Here is a 16,045-nt window from a genome sequence, read left to right as displayed (position 1 = left end):
TCAGTGGATAAGGCATTGGATTATGGTCCGAAAGATCCCAGGTTCAAACCCCACAACCACCAAGTTGCCACTGTTGGGCCCTTGAGCAAGGCCCTTAACCCTCAACTGCTCAGATGTGTAATGAGATAATAATGTAAGTCACTCTGGATAAGAGTGTCTGCCAAATGTAAATGTAGACCTTTACATGCAAATGTTTCGCAAATTGACAGGTTTCCAAGCACATCTTCTGATCTAACATATTGTAACTTATTACAGCATTGATGACATTTCAATGTCTTTTAGTCTCAAAATGTTTACTTGGTACTTATCATGCTAAATTAAGTTTTAAAATGATGTTCCTTTGAAAGATGCTCAAATTCAAGCCAAAATAGCCCATCGTACTGACAACTATTGTTCACTGTGAGTCTTCTGTCCAGTTTGCTAAAATTAAGCACATCATGACGGTGAAAGTAGCACCCTGCTGCAGTGGGGGGAAAAGCATTTATTATTTATTTTATTTCTCATTAATCATTCTGCCACAAAGAAGACTCATGCAACACACAGTCGGTCATGCACAGAATTTCGTTGTAATGGTTTAATGAATTTGTGTTTTTCATGAGATTATCTGTTTCTTCGGGAAAGTTTAAGGTTTTGTAATTTGGTGACCCAAAGATTTAAGAGTGTTTCCTGGCCCAAACAGATTTTACACATACAGCACACACTACTACTACTTTTCGAGTGAAGAAGTCATTTTTACGAAAGCTCTAGTCTATTTATTGCTAAAACATGTCCTTTGGGTAACAAAGGACATGTTTGATTGACTTTTTATGGAAGAGATTTATTAACATAAATGGGATTAGAGCTGAGAGGTAAGTGTGTGCTGGGCCATATTTAGTTTTGTAAGCAAGCATCAGGGTTTTAAATTTTATGTGGGCAGCTACAGGAAGCCAGTGTGGGGGGCGGAGAAGTAAGTTGGTGTGGGAGAATTTGGGAAGGTTGAAAACAAGACATGCAGCTCCACTCTGGATCAGCTGCAGAGGACAAATGGTGGACAGACCTGCCAGGAGTGAGTTGCAGTAGTCTAGTCTTGAAATAACAAAAAATTAAAAACACCTGAGTAGCCTGTGAAGAAAGAAATGGGTAGATTCTTCTAATGTTGTAAAAAAAAAAAAATCAACAAGAGTGAGTAAGGTTAGCAACATTTGTGGAAAATGACAGATTATAGTCCAGAATTACCCCAAGATTGTGTGCAGTGGCTGAAGGAGTAATCTGACTGTTGTTGATTGTGTCGTCTGATTGCATAACAATGGTATGAAAAGCTGTGCGATGATATGACCTTACCAAGAGACCGGGTATAGAGGGAGAACAGAAAAAGACCAAGTACTGAACCCTGTGGAACAACAATAGAGAGTGTGTGTGGGGCAGATGTGGATCCCCTACATGTCACCTCATATGACCTCTTAGGTAAGAAGCAAACCATTGCCACGCTGTCCCACAGATTCCAAGGCTCGTAAGTAACTAACAGGTCCAGGAGAATAAGGAGAGATGATAGTTTAGCTGTTCTAGTAATTAACATAGGGCTTCTCAGTGACTAACAGGAGGGCAGTCTTTGTGGATTGTGCCACATTCAATAATGATTTGTTGGGATCATTTAGGTTGTTGGAGATAAAGAGACATTTGGCCATAAACAGTCCTTTCAAGAATTGTAGAAATAAGAAGACCGGAGCAATAACGGCCAATAGTTGCTGACGTCTGTTGGATCCAGGCAGAGTTTTTTGAGGATGGGAATAACTCTCATCTTCTTTAAAGCAGCAGGAACATGACCAGATGACGTGGAATGGTTGATTTGGGATTGTTGTGATGTAGATAGAGGGTTTTGTAAGATGGCCTTGTGGAATGGATGTTGGGTTTTATTTTCTAAAATAGTCTTATAATCTCAGTTTTACTAAGCAAATTAACTGAAATAAAAATGGTGTTAAACTCTTGAATGTACTATCTCCTATAAGATCATCATTAATGCAATTAATAAATACAATTGTTAAATGTATTCAAACATTTTATTTATCTAATGGTAGGCTTAAAAATGTCAGGTAATTTAACTTTTAAGCATATAATTATTATAAAGGAAACTGCTGTGAATAGCTTGGAATTAATTTGAATATGAAAAATAACATTTATTTATTAACATGAATATAGTTAATAATCGTATTTTTGGTTTATTGTAGTATATAATAGTAAAAAAAAAAGATCAGGTTTATTTAATAGGGTGGAATGTTAAACTGCAGTGCTGTGTCTCTTCTGTCTGACAGACCTCAGTCTGACAACCCTGGTGTAACGATTCCTTTAACAATTTCATTATGCTGAAAAACCCAAGAATCTCATCAACTGCAGATGCTATAGAAACAACTTCCAACTTCAATTTACCCCTCTCTCCTTTTCTCACTATTATTCTGTTCCTCAATGATTGCGCGGACAGTTTTAGGTACTATATTTGATCAGTGGCTGCCTGGAGTGAGAAGAAAGTAGGCAGCAGAGGAATATTTCACACCTGCCACTCTGATATCCAGCTCAAGCTCAGAAAAAGGCCTATCTTGGGAAAAGTGGAGGAGGAAGGATAGTGGAGGTGATAGGATTTTAGTGAGGGCATCACTTAGAGAAAAAATGAAGCCATGAGCTTGCATGATGCCAACGAACATCACACACTTCACAAATACAAAACACTCTGGAGGAGTGAGAAAATAAACCACAGGAGCAAAACAAATATGGAGCAGTGTTGTACTAGTGATTCAGTATAAGAGCTGTTTGGAAGTGCCATGCTGTTGCAACCCAGCTTTTCAAAATGTATGGTTCTAATTAGTGGGAAAATTTTAGAGTGGTGAAGTTGTAAGCAAGGCTATAACCCTTGGTTAAAACCATATCGTACTCTAATAGAGTAATATAAAAAATGTTCACTGTGGGCAGAGCCAATGTTTTTGTACTCCAACATAAAAATAATGGTTTTAAATTAAAACAAAATGGAAAAAACATAGTTCATTTTATTCCACATACACAGGCTAAACAAAGGCCAAATATAATAAAATACATTCCATGGCCACTTTATTAGGTATACACTTCTAGGACCCAGGACATTTAAGTAATAATTTATTCACTTTTATGACATAGATTCAACTAAGTACTGGAAACATTCTTATAGATTTGTCAGGATTCACGACCTGTCTGCACTTTTTCCCACACTGTCACCGTCAACCTTTCCGTCACCGTCAACTTTTCTTACCTGTCTTGTGCGCTTTTTTCTACGGCGCCGTTGCCGCACCTTCTGCGCACCTGTTTCCTATCCTCCGCTGATTACTCCAACGATTGCGCTCTGCTTTAATCGCTGAATTATCTTGTGTGTTTCGTGCCTTGATTTTCTCGTGTTTGTTTTCTCTTCTGATTTCACGTTGCCAAGCTTGCTTTGTTTTTTGTTTTGTTTGCTTCACTCTTTAATCTTCCGGTTTTGACTTAACGCTTCCTCTTTTGACTATGGCTTTCGTTTTACGATTTGGCTTGGACGCCACGTTGACTGATCTCTCGGTATTTACCATTGCTTCGCAGGCCTTACTTTCCACTCATCAAACGTTGTAATAGCACAGTCATCTGCACTTGGATTCTCCTCGTTTCTGCTCCGCGTTGTGACAGAATAATCCAGCCAGCGATATGAATCCAGCTGATGTCGACCGCATGAAAACAGCGCTGAAGAGTCAGTGTGCTCTTCTTGGAGCTCACCACCAGGGACTGCTCAGCACCAAGCAAACCCTTGCTGACGTCACGACTCAGCTCCAACGGCTCCAGCTCTCTCCAACGCAACATGGAGACTCCACCATGCAACGCGAACCACACCTACTTGCTCCCCGACCTATGAAGGTGACCCTGGCACTTGTCGCTCATTTCTCTCTCAGAGCACGCTGATATTCGAGCTCCAATCCTCCACATTCTCCACCGAACGCTCCAAGGTGTATGTGATAACGCTTCTATCAGGACGGGCTCGAGAATGGAGTACTGCTCTCTGGGATTCTCACGATCCCTGTTGCTCAACTACGAGGACTTCGCTAAAGAGATGAAGAGGGTGTTTGATCGCTCATGTCATGGAAGGGACGCAGGTCACAAGCTATTAAAGCTTCACCAAGGCTCCCGCTCGGCCTATGATTATGCCATAGAATTCCAGACCCTAGCTCTCTCCAGCAGGTGGAATAATCGTGCTACGAGTGATGTTTTCTTTGAAGGACTGACAGAAGCACTTTAGGATGAGCTAATTTCTCGAGAACTTCCGTCATCACTCCAAGAGCTCATGGATCTGGCTGGCTGAGTGGACTCACGTCTCCGCCTTCGAAGAGTGGCCAGGAGTGCACCACCCAGAGTCCTCCCGCGACCCAAACCTCAGGCGGAACCAATACAACTGGGCAGAACCCGCGTCTCGCCAGAGGAGCGGCGGCGCCGCCGAGTGGAGGGAGCCTGCTTCTACTGTGGTAACTTGAACCATGTACTGAAAAACTGCCTAGTAAAAAGGAGGAACCCTCAAGTTCAGCTGGGAGCGCTAGAGGGCACTGCTCCAAAGAGATCTCCAGACCAACGCCGACTGCTTCCCATCTTCCTCATTCACGAACAACGAAACCAATCTTGTGCAAGCATTGATTGATTTCGGTTCGGACTGTAATTTATTCAATGCCGCCTCAGCCAAGGCCCTGGAAATCCCTGCTCTGCCTTTGGAGACCCATCTTAAGGTTCAGGCCATCAATGGGAGCCCACTCCCTTCCATCACTCACAGGACGCCCAGGCGGACGAACCACTGGAGCTCACCCACAAGCCCCCTGAGTACCACGACCTCAGGGCTGTCCCCGCCCCCCCCCCATAGGCCATACGACTGCGCTATTGATCTGCTCCCAGGCACCTCTCCCCCCAAGGGCCCTCTATACTCATTGTCACCCAAGGAACGCTAAGCCATGGACCTCTACATCACCGAATCTCTTGCGGCGGGGATCATTCATCCTTCCTCCTCTCCAGCGGGGGGCCAAGTTCTTCTTTGTGGCCAAAAAAGATGGTTCCCTTCATCCCTGCATAGATTATAGGGGCCTGAATGAGATCACTGTGAAGAACCGGTATCCCCTTCCGCTAATGGCTACCGCTTTTGAGCTTCTCCAAGGAGCCAAGATTTTCACCAAGCTCGACCTACGCAATGCTTACCATCCTGTCCGCATTCGAGAAGGTGACGAGGGGAAAATGGCCTTCAACACCCCTACAGGCCACTATGAATACCCTGTGGTTCTGTTTGGCCTCACTAATGTCCCCGCAGTCTTCCAGGCACTCATTAACAATGTACTCAGAGACCTTCTCAATTCTTCAGTGTTTTTCTACCTGGATGACATCCTGATCTTTTCTCTGGATCTGGAGGAGCATCAACATCACGTTCGGCAGGTGCTACAGAGGCTATCCTCACCATCCTGGACCTGTCACATCAGTTCATTGTGGAGGTCGACGCCTCCAGCACGGGAGTAGGGGGCATTCTCTCTCGGAGGTCCACCCATGACAACAAACTGCACCCATGCTCATTCTTCTCTCACCGATTAACGCCCACTAAAAGGAACTATGACATCGGAGATCGCAAGCTCCTGGCCATTAAGCTAGCCCTGGAGGAGTGGAGACACTGGCTAGAGGGAACGGAGGTTTCATTCCTGGTCTGGACCGACCACAAAAACCTCGAGTACCTACAAGGCACCAAGAGGTTGAACTCCCGCCAGGCCCGTTGGTCACTATTTTTCGCCAAGTTCAATTTTATCCTCTCCTACCGTCCAGGATCTAAAAATACTAAACCAGACGCTCTCTCCAGATAGTTCCCCCCCACCCAAGACTCCACCACCAGTAACACCATCCTCCCTTCGCCCTGCTTGCTTGCAGTGGCTGAGTTAGATATAAAAAATAGGGTGAAGCAGGCCTTGTCCCACAAACCAGGCCCCAGTAATGGACCCCCTAATCGTCTATTCTTCCCACTCACTCTGCGCTCCCAGGTCCTGGAATGGGCACATTGCTCCAAACTCTCCTGCCAGCCTGGCTCTGCCCGAACCCTGTTCCAAGACCAGCAGCGTTTCTGGTGGCCAACCATAAAGGAGGATGTTCCTGACTTTGTGGCAGCCTGTGATGTTTGTCAACGATATAAACACGTCAACACAGCCCAAGCAGGCCTCCTCAGACCGCTAACAACCCCGTACCGCCCATGGTCCGATATTGTGCTTGATTTTGTGACAGGATTACCCCCCTCTGATGGCTACACCTGTATCAAGACTGTAGTGGATTGGTTCTCCAAGGCAGCCCACTTCATTCCCCTTCGAAAACTCCCGTCCGCCAAGGAGACTGCAGAACTCATAATCCTCCATGTTTTTAAGCTTTACGGCCTCCCCAAGAATATTATCTCTTATCGTGGTCCACAGATCTCATCATCCACTGGCCTGTCCCCGTTCCAGTGCTTCCAATGTTCTTGTGTTCCAGCAAGGCCTACGAGAGACAAGCGGATCGGAGACGTTCTCAAGCTCCAAGTTACAGGGTGGGTCAGAGAGTCATGCTCGCCACCAGAGATATTCCACTAAAGACCATCTCCCGTAAACACTCTCCCCGATATGTTGGCCCATTCACGATTACCAAGGTCGTCAATCCCTGCGCTGTTAAACTATTGCTCCCCTCAACCATGCGAAGAATAAACCCCACATTTCATGCATCCCAGCTACGCCGTCTCGCCTCAAGCACATTAAGTGGCTTTTTGGCTTAGACGCTACATTGACTGATCTCCCGGTATTTACCTCCACTTCCGCATTCCTACCTCGCTCTCGTCTAACGTTGTAATAGCACAGACATCTGCACTTGGATTCTCCACGTTTCTGCTCCGCTTCGTGACAAGATTTTTGTCCATATTAATATGATAGCATCACATGGTTGCTGCAGATCTACCACATCTACATGCAGTGTGGTCCTCTGCTGCTGTAGGCCATCTGCTTCAAAGTTCAATGTGTCATTTCTGTGCAGCTGAGACCAAAAGCCTAGTCAAAGAAAACACACTGCAGCCTTTTCCTCTTCGGCAGCAGGGTCACGAAATCCAGCTCTGTTTGAAAGTTCATGTGCTGCAAGGAGCTCTAGCAATGCTTGCGGCTGTCCTTAATGCGGCAAACCAAATCCGGGCGCATAGCAAAGCGCCTCTCGCGTGCCATTCACTGTATGTTTGTATGCACTGTAGTTTTCCAGGTCCAGGCAGACACATACCGATTGAAAGACAGACAGCTACACTGTCCAGCATGTTTTATGGTGCGGAGCGATAGGAGATTTAGGCGCACACCACATGTAACAAGATTATGATTTATTTTAGTTACTGCTGCCTTTCTATCATCTCATATCAATCTGGCAACTCTTCCTTGAACCCTGGCATCAACAAGGCTTTTTGCCCAAAAAACTATCAATATCATCTCTTTTTTAGACCATACTTTATAAACCCTAGAGATGGTTGTACAGGAAATTACAATATATCAGCAGTTTCAATAATATTTAGACCAGCTTATCTCGTATCATCAACCATGCCACACTTAAAGTCATTTAAATGCATCAAAATGCAGTTGCTGCCATGTGATGATTAGACATTTGCATTAATGAGCAGTTGAACAGAAAAAAAATCACAGTATTTTATTGATCTCCTTAGAGAAATTGTTAAGTTGCAGTTACTTACAGTACAAGCTAAAAGTCAGCCTTAAATATAAGAGTCATAAAATAATTGCACAGACCAAAATATTGGCATTATATAACCGTGGCATGTAAATATTGTTAATCTGGTTTAATATCCAGATTCAGAGAGATGGATTAAAAAGAAATCCCGACAGATAAGTGTTTCTGTTCCACGCTGTGTGTGTGTGTGTGTGTGTGTGTGTGTAATGCCCCTCCCATCCAGAGAGAGTGTATGAACCGGCTCGGTGTCAACTTACGCGCGCACACACACATAAGAGAGGCTGAGGGAGAAAATGGATTTTTAAACTTCTAATGAGACTTTATTACACAGTTAACCTTTCTTATTTGAAAGCCTTTCTTATTTGAAATATTCTTAAATTTCATAAAATTTCCAAGCAGAAATATTTAATTATTAAAATGTTGTGGTCATGTTAATTTGGCTACGTTATGGACTTTGTGAAAATGTAGGTATTATGTTGTTTTTGAAGGTTAGAATTATGTTGATGAATGACACTGGAACAACACTGACCATGTGACAATTGGACAATGTTGAACGAATACCCCTAACACAATGCTGCAAAAACAACATACATACCAAATTGTCCTGAGCAAAATTTAAACTCTGGTCCTTTCAGAAATAACTGCATGGAGCATCAGGAACATGCTGTTAATGCTAGTAATAATGATGTTGTCATGCACACTTAATCTGCGACCGGCACTAGGACCTGGAAACCATGGCTTATAACCTTTCCTAGTCATTGAGTTCGCCCATGTCGGTTCAGGCTGTTCGTCTACCATTTTGTGAGTACTCACTTTCTTGGGTTTTGCTTTCTGATTTGAGTGTCTGTTTATAGAACGCGGGTTAAATTTGTGTTTTTCCCTTGCTCCCCTTCTGTGAGAGTCCTTAGACTAATTCACGTGGTTATCCTGCCTACTCGCTTGCTTCTGCGTTTGGGTTTACCATCCATGCTACAAAGGGCTAACTGCTAAAGCTACATCTTCTGGTCATTTCAGGTTAGTTCACTGACAGAAAGACTGATGTTTTTCTCTCATTACCAGAAAAATGGAATGGCACGGACGGGAAATGTAGTGTGTTTCTAACAGCGCTCGATCTGGTGTTTGAGTTCAATTCCACCAAGTACTCCACCGATCGGCTACGCATTGCTCTTCTTATCTCGTTGCTATCAGGGCAGGCAGCTGAGTGGGCCACGGCAGTTCTCTGGTCAGATACGGACACCGCCCATTCATATAATAAATTCACCCGCCAACTCAAGCTCACTTTTAAACATGCTGAGGGCGAGGTGGAGACCGACACCAAGCTCTATCACCTGCGGCAGGGACGATCGTCCGTGAGCTGTTACACAGCGGAATTTAGAACCCTGGCTATACAGACATCTTGGGGAGATGGCGCGCTCCGGACATTCTATTACGAAGGGCTGGCGTCACGTATTAAAGATGAACTTGCCGGACGAGAGCTTCCCGCCACCCTGAAGGGTTTGATCCAGCTAGCCCTCCGCATTGATCAGCGCCTCCTCTCTTGTCCGAAGCCAGCCCCGACGACCCTGCCGCCTGCTCCCACCTACTACTGCACTGCACCTCAACCACCGACCACCTACACCACTGCTACCACTGGATCTGTCGGATCTCAACCTTCTGCCGTGGTTGACACCGGAGCCGGGGAACTCATGCAATTAGGACCACCTTGACCACGATTTAAAGAAGGATTCTGTGCCTACTGCGGGTCGGCGATGCATCACAAGCGATTTGCCCTCTCCGGCCGGGAAACGCACAGGCCCGGTGAAAGATGGGAGTCACTCACCAGGTCACCTTCTCCTCTCCACCATCACGACCAACTCCTCGCGTCTCTGCAAACGACAAGCCACCCACTTTCCTCCACATCGCCCGTATGATCTCGTCATAGACCTCCAACCAGGCATGGTACCACCCCGCGGCCACCTCTACTCATTGACATTACAGAGACGCAGGCGATGGAGGAGTACGTAACCAACACTCTCCGCCAAGGTACTATCAGGCCGACCTCGTCACCTGCCGCCGTGGGGTTCTTCTTCGCAAAGAAGAGGGGCGGCGAACTTCGCCCATGTGTCGACTATCGGGGGCTAAATAACATCATTATCACAAACCAACCTCGATTGCCTCTTACCAACTCAGCCCTGGATTGCTTCTCTGGTGCCACCATCTTTACAAAGTTGGACCTCCGGAGCGCCTACAACTTGGTGCGCATCAGAGAGGATGATGAGTGGAAGACGGCCTTCATCACCCCTACTGGACATTACAAAAGCCTCATAATTCCTTTTGGACTATGCAATGCCCCTGCCACATTTCAACATCTTATCAAGTTAAGTCAAGTCAAGTCAAGTCAAGTAGGCCTTATTGTCACTTCAACCATATACAGTTAGTACACAGTGAAACAAAACAACGTTCCTCCAGGACCAAGGTGCTACATGCAACATAAATTTACAAAATAAATTAACAGAGAAACTAAACTAGCTAACTAAGAGGCCTAGTTAGCTGGCTAGCAGAGACAAGACAGATAGTCCTAACATAAATTACAACATAAATTAACAAAACCTAACTAACTAAGGAAGACTATCTGCAGGTTTTACAGACAACATAAAGTGCACATGCAAATGTGCAAACGAGCAACAACAAAGTCACAGTGCGACAACCACGACATAACAGAACATAAAATATGGTGTTGAGGTAGTGGAGAAACAGTAAACATTCCTTAACACAGCAGCAAGAATTGAGGCATTAGTGCAAAAAGTAATGAATGTTGTGCACGATATATCAATGATGTTCTCCGAGACATGCTAGGATGGTGGGCATTTGCATATCTAGATGATATTCTCATTTACTTCCGCACCGCTGAAGAACACACACAGCATATCAGGGTGGTCCTAAAGAGATTACTCGCGCATCAGCTGTACTGTAAGTTGGAGAAATGTGCTTTTCACGAGCGCTCCACCACGTTCCTGGGTTTTGTCATCTCGCCCCAGGGTGTGGCCATGGACCCGCAGAAGCTAGAGGTTGTGCGTCATTGGCCCCTACCCAAGACCCTTAAACAACTTCAACAGTTTCTCGGGTTTGCGAATTTCTATCGTCGCTTTACCCGGGACTACAGTACAGTTGCCGCGCCCCTAACCACCCTGACCCATCCCTCATCTCTCCCTTTCCACCTCAACTCTACTGCAGTCTCCGCCTTTAAGAGACTCTGCCTACCGCTCCTATCTTTCTTCATCCTGACGTCAGTAAACCTTTCGTTGTGGAGGTGGACACTTCTGATGTGGGCGCTGGAGCTGTTCTCTCCCAACGAGATCCAGATCAGAAACTACACCCAACTACACCCATGTAGTTTCTTCTCCCAAAAATTTTACCCCACTCAGCAGCAATACGGGGTAGGGGACCGCGAGCTGCTGGCCATAAAGTGGGCTTTGGAGGAATGGCGTCACTGGCTCCAGGGTGCCAGAGAGCCATTTATCATCTGGACGGACCATCAACACCTCATCACCATCAAGAACCTGAAGCAGCTGAATCCCCGACAGGCGCGGTGAGTGTTGTTTTTTGAGACTTATAATTTCCATCTCTCATACCGCCGGTGCTCCGGATCCATCCAGTATTCACATCTCTCAACTGAAACACTTCACCACCTCTCCCATGATTACACCCACCCCCCTTGCTCCTCCTCCCCGCATCATCGACGGTGGTCGCGCCTACACTGTGGTACCCAGTACCTGGTCAATTGGGAATGCTACAGCCCCGAGGAACGGTCTTGGATTCCGGCCCGGTTCATTCTCGACCCCGAACTAATCCGAGACTATCGTCGTCGGGTATCCTCCACCCCAGGACCATCAGGAGCCGGTCTTGGACAGGGGGGTACTGTTATGCACACTCAATCTGCGACCGGCACTAGGACCCGGAAGTAATGCGGTCTCGAACCAGGAAGTATAAGAGGAGTTAACAAACCACAGCTTATCGCTCAGTCATTGAGTTTACCAATGTCCAATGTCAAAATGTACCATTTTGTGAATACTCACTTTCTTGGGTTTTGCTTTCGGATTTGAGTTTCTGTTTATAGAACGCGGGTTAAATTTGTGTTTTTTCCTTGCTCCCCTTCTGTATGAGTCCTTAGACTAATTCGCGTAGTTATCCTGCCTACTCGCTTGCTTCTGCATTTGGGTTTACCATCTATGCTACAAAAGGCTAACTGCTAAAGCTATGTCTTCTGGTCACTTCAGGTTAGTTCACTGACAGATGTGTGTACATATCAACAAGCTCCACAAAAAAACAGTTTCATGTTATGTATTCCATGACAAATTGCCTTAAGGCTGGATGGATGCATTTATGTGACTATATACCAAGTTGTTAAAAGAGCTTGTCCATGAGCCACACTCACTATAATTGCACCATGCACTGCACCATGCGTGCTTAGATCTTGACTGGTCCCATCATCTCTCTCGGGGTACAATAAAGGAATTTTCTTTATAGTGGCACTTCTCTACACAGAGATGGTAAAATAAACTTTCCCTACATGTCTAAATGGTTGAGTCAAACAGCTGGCTTTCTTAAATTAAAGATCTACCTGTTCATAGAGTACTAAACTTAACACTTATATTAAAAACAATGTCTTTTTAACAGTTTTGTTTGTGTGATAGTATTAGTAGTCTCCGACCTAGTGAACCAGCATCAGCATGTTCTTTGTTCATTGTACTATAATGACATAAATGTAAACCCACAAATGCAAATGTACTGGGAGACTCATTCCATATGTTTTTTGTTTTATCTTTTTTTTTTTAGCCAAATCTTCTTCTTTGCTTCCAGACCATGTTCTCAGTGGATTTGGGCCATAAGCTTTTGGAAGCATGTTGACTTAAATGTGATTTTAGATAAGCTAGGAAAAAAATCCTTGTGTACATGCGTATGCATGTTTGCCCTGATTTTTCCAACCATTTGGCTGATCAGCAAATTGTATGCACTCCATGTCTTATCTGACACTGCACCTAAAACAGAAAGGGAGTGAAACAGAGAAGTCACATCAATATGACTGTTCCTGTAACTAAACTGTCATGAAGATTACCATAAATTTACCTGAGGCAGGAGAGAGAGAGAAAGCGAGAGAGGGAGAGAGAGAGAGAGAGAGGAGAATGTTCCCTTTGTTGTTGTTCCTCCTTCTGCAGGATCTTATGACTGTGCTGTTTTGTTCATTAAGAGATTATGAAGATAACTGAACATTATTTATTTACATTGTGTAAGTGTCTCTTTTTATGAACTTTTTTTTCTTAACTTATTCTACGCAGATTTTATCCTTCACCAGCAATTCTCTCAATTCTGCCAAAAGAGTATCAACACATCAGTCTTTTTTATTATAATCTCTTCATACTTCATACTTAATCTCTATGGACAGGTGCTTTTATGAGTTCACAGTGCTCACACGTTGCCAGTGTTAATGAGTTCCCCTGACACCCATATTTCAGTTCTGTAGTCTTTCACTAGTGGGCCTGACTATTCATAATGTTTCAGAGTGTAAGAGCAGAGAGCAGGTTATTGAAAATTCATGAAGAAAAATTCAGTGTTCAACAAATAAAATGCATTTTTACCCCCCACCCCAGCCCCCCAAGGTAAAATCTATTTTAGACAATCTATAAAAGAATAAGCTGTGAAATCTAACTGAAAACTCATGAAATCATCTGTTGTGTTGGAGTAAGTAAATGCCCCACTTAATTATCTGATGACCTACAGCTGAAACCGTGCAGTTGTGACAGATTTACTAGTCAGAATTCTTGGAGGCTGTGACAGCACCTTCATAAAATGTTTCATTGCAAGTCATTAACTCAGCTTCACTTTGTCAAGTCACAGATGTCCTTAATATTCTTTTACCTCCAATACATTCCAACTCTTGATTTTAAACACTAATGAATTGTACCTTTGATGTACCCTCTATGGGCAAAAGTGACACCACTGAAATGTTGTTACTGTAGGTGTACAAGCATGAAAGGATGCAAGTGAAAGTAAAACAGTGTTTTACTTAATTAAAACACTCACTCATCCAGCCAATCAAACTGAACATGGGTAATTTAAAATACATACAGTAACACAGTAAACAGGCAAGGGTTAATCAATCAGCAGACAACATACAGTAAGGTTATGCAAAGCAAGAGTCGAAAACAAAATGGCAGTCAAGCATATAAGGTTATTTTTTAAACACACATTGTCCTAGTGTCTGTATATACAGTAGAGTATATATACATTCATGTTCAAAAGTTAATCCTTCCTCTTTTAATTTTGTAAAAGTTATATAAAGTTATATAAAGTATATATATATATATATATATATATATATATATATATATATATATATGTGTATATATAAGTTATATAAAGTCTTTTATCTTTTAATTCTGTGTGTGTGTGTGTGTGTGTGTGTGTGTGTGTGTGTGTGTGTGTGTTTGAAAACATACTAAAAATAATCTGATTGAGTCTCATTATTAGACAAATATAACCTCAGTGATTTGGCCTTAATGACCAGAACCATGTTTGGCAAAAACAGCATTTCAGTAGAAACAACTCATACTCATTTCAAGCACAGTGGTGAAAGGTGATGATTTGGGCTGTGGTGGGACCTTAAGAGAGCTATGCAAATGTCCAAATCCCTTCCCTGTTGTGTCTGGTTCCTCTCAAGGTTTCTTTCTATAGCCATTTCAGGAAATTTTTCCATGCCACCGTCACCTTCGTCTTGCTCATCAGGGAATATTTAATTATTTTGATTCGTACACATTTTTTACATTTCATACAAATTTCCATATATATTTTTTTTGATTGTGTAAAACTACTTTGTGACAATGGCAAGTGCTAAAAATGCTATATTGTACAAATAAAATTTAATTGAAGGGAATTTTAATTGAAATCTCATGCCCATTCCTTGTGATTCCTGCTTGTTGTTCTTCTGAATTAATGGTTGTTTTGCCACACTTTGATCATATAGGCCTGACTTACACAATCTAATCTGAACAGTGGATGTTCAAATATATCTGCCATTTAAACTCCGAGAATCAATGTGGGCTCTAATAAGAAGGCTGTAAATCGATGGTTTCTGAGACTGGTTATTTTAATAAACATATGCTCTGCAGCAGAGGATGTCTTGGTCTTTCCTGAGATGATCCTCATGAGTGCTAGTTACATCATAAAGTTTAATGTTTTTAGTTCAAAATGCAGCAGCGAGACTCTTCACTAGAACCAGAAGTACGAGCACATCACATCTTATCCATGCTGCAATGGCTCCCTTTGAAATTTCACATCGATTTTAAAATACTACTTTTGACATATAAAGCATTAAATGGTCTCGCGTCACAGTATCCGAGTTAACTAGTGTCTTATTATCCACCACGCCTACTGTACTTCAATCAAAGGATGCAGGCTGCTTGTCAGTACCGCTTAAATTAAAAGTACAGCAGAGGGCAGAACTTTTCTTACAAAGCCCCAAAGTTATGGAATAGCCTGTCAGTTAACCTTCAGGACTCAGACACAGTCTCAGTCTTTAAGTTCAGGCTAAAAACCTATTTATTTAGCCAAAAATTTTTGTAAATAGATTTGCCTTAGGTACAGAAGCAGGTCTGCGGGACTAAACCTAGAGTATTATGGTGAACTAGTATGTTTAGATGCTGTCTTCCACACTCTCATTGATCCCTCAGGTTTGTTGAAGGTGAGGTGATTGGTTGCTTTACGTCCCGGGAAGCCCTCATGTCTGTGTTTCCTTCTGGCTCCCTCTTTTTGGTATGCTGTCATAGTTACTTCTGACTTCCTTCTTGCACTCTACTATATATATATATATATATATATATATATATATATATATATATATATATATATATATATATATTACAAGAGCTGCAGTTTTCGAATTGCTCTGACCCATCACATTACCATCACATACTGTATTTGGCCCTTGTCACAGTAGCTGCAATTACAACATTATAACAATAGCTCATAGACATGGGTGTGATATAGTAGGCAGCAAGGCAACATTTTGTCCCCAAAATTGATGTGTTGTAAGCAGAAAATAATGAGCAAGTGTAAGGATTTGAGTAACTTTTACAAGGGATAAATTGTGATATCTAGATAACTAGATCAGGGCAACTTCAAAACTGCAGCATTTGTGAGATGTTCCCAGTCTGCAGTGGTCAGGACTTACCAAAATATTTTTTAACCTATAATAAATGTAGACTTTGTGGTTATGTGTAAACAGTCCACACTGGGTTGGTGTGGTACAACACAATGTAAGATTGAATGTTGTTAATAACCAATATTGCAAAAC

The sequence above is a fragment of the Clarias gariepinus genome, chromosome 2 (assembly GCF_024256425.1).
Source record: "Clarias gariepinus isolate MV-2021 ecotype Netherlands chromosome 2, CGAR_prim_01v2, whole genome shotgun sequence".
Taxonomy (NCBI): Eukaryota; Metazoa; Chordata; class Actinopteri; order Siluriformes; family Clariidae; genus Clarias; species Clarias gariepinus.
The sequence above is the reverse complement of the archived record's forward strand: the minus strand, read 5'-3'. Positions refer to the sequence as shown.